General features: G+C 38.9%; 1 non-coding gene across 1 annotated transcript; it reads left to right on the top strand.

Annotated features, from left to right (window-relative positions):
• Positions 1–5,811: 5,811 nt before the first annotated feature.
• On the top strand, positions 5,812–5,918 carry LOC131252385 (small nucleolar RNA R71). Its single transcript, XR_009174408.1, has one exon. It is a non-coding gene; the product is annotated as a small nucleolar RNA R71 (small nucleolar RNA).
• Positions 5,919–6,488: the final 570 nt, after the last annotated feature.

The following is a 6,488-nucleotide window of genomic DNA, read 5'->3' on the forward strand; positions in this document are numbered from 1 at the left end:
TATAAATAGTGATCGAATTTTAGAGTTTTTCATTCAATTCTTATCATTTTAAAGCAATCACTCTGAGTTAATTTTGAGTATATTCTGGGCTATTTTGTGCATATTTAAGATTCTTTAAAGTAGCTCTTGTATTTTGATTTTGAGTCTCTATTCCATTCTTATATTGAAAAGGGATATTCGATTTACCCTTTTATGCGATCAAAATCAAAGCAAAGCCCTTACTGATTTAATTAAAAATCATCTAGACTTAGAACCCGATATACTTGTGAGACTGAACATTGAACATAGACATTGACATCAAGTTGGTTTTACCGGGTTGCTTCAGAATCGTCATACAGATAAGTATTTTGCTTTTTCTGTAATTCAATTCTATTTGTTTGGTTGGTGAGATTGTTCTAGAAAATCTCCATTTGTGGTTTGTCTGAGGTGATCTAGAAAACTCAGAGCATGGGGTTTTTGAATTGTGTAAGCCCACTTGAAAGACAGTTGTAAAGGTTTTAGGTGAACCTTGAAAAACCTATTTTGATTAGTAAACGCTAATATCCTGAGGGAGTGGATATTAGGAGTGGAGTAATTGTGTGGCTATTGTTTAACAGTTGGTGTACACACAAGCGAACCACTATAATTCTTTGTGTTTGGTGGATGTGTGGTTTATTTCATTACCTTTTATGATTCAAGATTGTTGGATGTATTTGTGGATGTGAATGTTGTAATCTTTACATTTCAGCATTGTGTGGTGAATGTTGTAATAGATTAGTTTCTATTTCTTTCATATCCTCTTCAGTTTGAGTTTTTGATACTCACCCACGTTCTAGTAAGGTTGTCCTGCCATAAACCAGTAGTTTTTGGTGTCAGGTTGTCCTTAGAACTAAGTTGGTATCAACCTCTCAATACTTAACTATTGAGGTTGTTATTTATTTTCGTTAATTGCATTTATTTGGTCATCTTATTGTTTATATTCCACTTATTAATTTTTATTTGGCATAGCCCTATTCACCCTCCCTCTAGGACATATTGCTCGGCCTTTACATCCTAGCCCTATGAAAGCGATAAATCTACCTATACCTCTATCAGACTAGGAGATCAATCCTGGTAAACAGGATCGCTCAGAGGTATGGACGTGTCCTCTAAATCGAATTTCTCAACAAATGACTTTAATTAATGTCCATTTACTTTGAATTCATTGCCATTGTATAGATTCTTTATCTTGACAGCCCCATGAGGATACACATTAGTAATAGTAAAAGGTCCAGTCCAACGAGATTGGAGCTTTCCTGGAAAGAGATGTAACCGAGAATTGTACAAAAGGATTTTCTGACCTGATGTGAATGATTTTCAAAGAATATGTTGATCATGAAACACTTCGTTCTGTCTTTGTAAATTCTCGAGTTCTCGTACGCATCATTCTGGATCTCCTTGAGTTCATTCAATTGTAGCTTACGCTGTAAGCCAGCGTTGTCCAAGTGAAAATTCAAATTCTTTATTGCCCCGTAGGCCCTATGTTCTAGTTCCACAGGTAAGTGGCAATCTTTCCCATAGACAAGTCAAAAGGGAGACATTTTAATGGGAGTTTTAAAGGCTATACGGTAAGCCCATAAAGCATCGGTCAAGCGGATTGACCAATCCTTACGGTCGAGGTTAACCGTCTTTTCTAAGATGTGTTTAATCTCCCTATTGAAAATCTCAGCTTGCCCACTTGTCCGTGGGTGGTATGGAGTGCTCACCTTGTGAGAGATGCCATATTTCTTCATTAAGTTTGTGAATGGCCTATTGTAAAAATGTGAGCCTCCATCACTAATGATGGCTCATGGTGTTCTGAACCGGGAGAGGACGTTCTCTTTTAAGAATTTAATGACCATCTAATGGTCATTATTCTGGCACGGGATCACTTCAACCCATTTAGTGACATAATCTACGACTAATAGAATGTATAAATTTCCATGAGATTGGGGAAATGGTCCTATGAAATCGATGCCCTAGTAATTGAATGATTCAACAATCAGAATGGGGTTTAAAGGCATCATATTTCTACGGGACAATGCTCCCAACTTCTGATAACACTCACAAGCTTTGGAAAACTTATGAGTGTCCTTAAACATAGTGAGCCAATAGAAGCCACACTATAGAATTTTGGCTATGGTCTTTTTAGTAGAAAAGTGACCACCATAGACCTGAGAATGACAAAAGGAGATGACACTCTGGTATTCATTATCTGGCACACATCTCCTTAAAATTTGATCTGGGCAATATTTAAATAAATAAGGATCATCCCAGAAGAATTTGTGTACCTCGGTGAAAATTTTCTTTTTATCTTGTGCAGTGCAGTGTGTCAGTGTGAAACCTGTGAAAGATAGTTAGCAATATCAGCGAACCAAGGTGAATGGGAGACTTTAAACAGTTGTTCGTTAGGGAACATGTCATTTATGGGTGTCGTCTCAAGGGAATCAGGGAGGTCAAGTCTAGAAAGATAGTCAGCCACTACGTTTTCTACTCCCTTCTTATCTTTTATTTTCCAAGTCAAATTCTTAGAGTAAGAGGATCCATCTTATCAGGTGGGGCTTAGCATCATTTTTAGAGAGAAGGTACTTGAGCGCCACATGATCGGTGTAGATAATGATCTTGGATCGATCAAATAGGATTTAAATTTGTCCAAAGCGAATACTACGACTAAGAGTTCCTTTTCTATAGTAGTGTAGTTCACTTGGGCGAGATTTAGTGTTCTACTTGCGTAATGAATAATGTAGGGCCTCTTTTTTTTTCTTTTGCCTAGAACTGCCCCAAGAGCATAGTCAGATGCGTCACACATAAGTTTAAAAGGAAGGCTCCAGTCGGGTGGCTGCATGATAGGTGCAGTGGTTAACATGCCTTTGAGCTTAGGAAAAGCTTCATGGCATTGCTCAGTCCACTCGTATGATGCATCCTTTTAAAGTAGATTGCATAAAAGATGAGAGATGTGGTTGAAGTCTTTTATGAATCTCCCGTAAAACCCAGCGTGTCCTAAGAAGGATCACACGCCTCATATGCTTTTGGGTGGAGGTAGTGTAGAGATAAGATCAATTTTTACTTTATCTGCCTCTATTCCCTTGGACGAGATGTTATGTCTTAGAACAATTCCCTTACGAACCATGAAATGACACTTCTCCCAATTAAGTACCAAATTCTTTTCTTCACATCTTTTCAGCACATCTTTAAGATTTTTTAAGCAATTGCTGAAAGATGGACCAAAGACCGAGAAGTCATCCATGAAGACCTCTAGATGTTGTCCAATCATGTTAGAAAAAATACTCATCATACATCGATGAAAGGTTGCGGGGGTATTACACAGTCCGAATGACATTCTTTAGTAAGCAAAGGTGCCAAAAGGACATGTGAACATGGTCCTTTTTAGTCTTCAAGGGCTATCTTGATCTGATTGTAGCTTGAATATCTATTAAGGAAGCAGTAATAGGAATGACCAGCTAGCCTTTCCAAAATTTGATCGATGAAGGGAAAAGGGAAGTGGTCCTTCCTCGTGATGGTATTCAATTTCCTGTAGTCAATGTACATTCTCCAACCAGTAGTAACTCTAGTTGGTACAAGTTCATTATTAGCATTGGTTACGATGGTGATTTCGGACTTCTTAGGAACCACCTGAGTTGGACTCACCCATTGACTATCGGATATAGGGTATATGATACCCACATCCAATAGTTTAAGAACCTCGACCTTAACCACTTCCTTCATGTTTGGATTGAGTCTGCGTTGTGGTTGTCGGGAGGTCTTCACATTATCCCCTAGATAAATGTGGTGAGTAGAAATCGAAGGGTCAATTCCCTTGAGGTCCGTAATTAACCATCCAAGGGCTCCCTTATGCTCAATGAGAGTAGAGATGAGCATACTCTCCTGTTCTTGCTCAAGGTGGGAAAAATAACCATCGCGTATGTCTCGTCTTGACCTAAATAGGCATATTTCAAATCAGAGGGCAAACATTCTAGGTTAAGCTTCGGTGCCTTGAGGTTAGACGGTAGAGGCACTACATCAGTTTGGGGTAATTTTTTAAATTGTGGCCTCCACCGGTTAACTTCAAGTATCAGCACAGTATCAATCATGGCCCCCGTCTCCCTAATCATATCATCATCTAGATCATGGGAGTGGGCCAGTCACGTCTCTAGAGGGTCAGAGGATAAGGTCAAGAGTGTTTTGTCTTCTACGAAATAATCAATTAGGTTAATATCGTGGAGATCATCATCCTTTGACTATTTGCCTGTATTGAAAAAGATATTCAATTCTAATGTCATATTCCCGAAAGACAAGCTCATGACTCCATTCCTGCAATTAATGATTGCATTTGATGTGGCAAGGAATGGGTGACCAAGGATGACAGGTATTTGAGTGCTCATGTCCACGATGGGTTGAGTATCCAGAACGATATAATCTACCAGATAGTAAAATTTATCAATCTGGACCTACACATCCTCGATTATCCCTCTTGGTACACGGACTAAGTGATTGGCAGGTTGTAACATAGTCCTGGTGGGTTTTAATTCACCTAAACACAGTTTCTCATAAACAAAGTAACGAATCAGATTTCCGCTCGTGCCTAAGTCAAGAAGTGTATGCTTAAGGTGGTAATTCCCAATTACACATGCAATAGTTGGACTACTGAGATCTTTATATTTCTGTGGCACATCTTGATCTAGGATGACATTCACTTTTTCAATTAGAAAGATTTTCTTTTGAATATTTTGCTGTCTTTTGGTCGTACACAAGTCTTTCAGAAATTTTGCATATGAAGGTATTTGTTTAACCACATCCAGTAAAGAAATATTAACCTTAACTTATTTCAACACCTCTAGAATGTCCTGAGAGTTAGAGAGAGCTTTTGGTGCAATTAACTAATGGGAAATGGAGAAATTGGCTTCCCTTGAGGTTTTAGTTCTAATTCTTATGGGACATGGCTAGATCTATCATTGTTGTCCTCTTCTTGGTCCTTAGGCTTTTCAGCCCTAATCGAAATGGTTTTGTCAATGGTCTTCCCACTCCTAAGAGTGGTGATAGATTTAGCTTGCTCCATTTTTTTTTAAAGAGCTCGGGTCGCTAATTTTATATTGTAGTTTTGGATTGGGAAGAGGTTGAGCTGGAAGACTCCCCTTGTTCCCAATCGCACTTTTAGTTTCAAGTTGTTAAATGGCCTTTGGGAGGTCTTGACAGACTTGTAGCATACCCTGATAGAAATGCTCTTGATTTTGAAGATGCTTTAAAACTAGATCCTCCTGAGGTTTCCCTTGAATTGGAATTTGATTAGGGAATCCTTCAGGTGTAGCAGTTTGTCCATTTCTTCAACTGAAGTTTAGATGATTTCTCTAAATGGGATTGTACGTATTAGAGGTGGGCCCACTGAAAGGTCTTTAGTAATTATTTACGGCATTAGATTGCTCATTTAGTACCTCTTAAAAAGTAGGTATTGTTGGACAATTTTCAGTTATGTGAATGTTGCGAGCACAAATACCACAAACAGTTTCCTTACCCTTATCGTTCTTTAATTCCATGGCCTCGAGTTTTCTGGTGAGATTAGCCACTTTAGCATTGATATCATTGTCCTCTTTCAGGAGATACATTCCGCCCCTCTCCTTGGATTGAGTCGGCCTAGACATTATGCTTGATTTTGGGGAGATGTCCCATTATTGTGTGTTTTTAGCAAGCTTGTCAAAATAATCCCACACATCATCGACAATTTTATTCATGAATTCCCCATTACACATTGTCTTAACCAATTGGCACATGAAAGATGTCAATCCATCATAGAAGAAATTCGTGATGCGCCACATTTCAAAACCGTGTTGTGGGCATGAACTGACAAGATCCTTGAACCGTTCCCAACATTGGAAGAATGTTTTATCTTCCTTTTGGGCAAAGTTCATGATCGACTTTCTAAGGGTGTTCGTCTTATTGTACGGAAAAAATTTCTTGGTGAACTCCCTTGTCATGGCATTCCATCTACCAATAGATCGAGGACGTAGTGAATGCAACCACGTCTTGGCTTTCTCTTTCAAAGAAAAAGGAAAGATTTTCAGCCTGACTGTGTTGTCAGACACGTTAGGAAAATATAGAGTGGCTATGTTTTCATCAAACTCTTTCAAGTGTAGATACGGATTTTCAGATTCAAGCTCATGAAGTTTTGGAAGGAGTTGGATCACCCTTGGCTTGATATCCATGTGTCCTGTATTTTCTGGAAAAATCATGCATGAAGGTGTACGCACTCCCGCCGGTTGTAAATAGTCTCACAAAGTACGAGGTGGCGGTGCTTGATGCACTTCAGTCTTATCTTGGACTTCGTCAACCTGAGGTTAAGGTTGTCTTCCCAATTGATTGACAACCATCACTTCAACTAACTCTGAGGATCTCGAGTGGTATCTAATCCTGTGAAGGATAGATAACCCCTTAACTAATCTTCCTTCACTCAAGAGACGTCAAGTGTTGTCACGAACCCACTTTGGCATGAAACACTC

The sequence above is a fragment of the Magnolia sinica genome, chromosome 7, assembly GCF_029962835.1.
Source record: "Magnolia sinica isolate HGM2019 chromosome 7, MsV1, whole genome shotgun sequence".
Classification (NCBI taxonomy): Eukaryota; Viridiplantae; Streptophyta; class Magnoliopsida; order Magnoliales; family Magnoliaceae; genus Magnolia; species Magnolia sinica.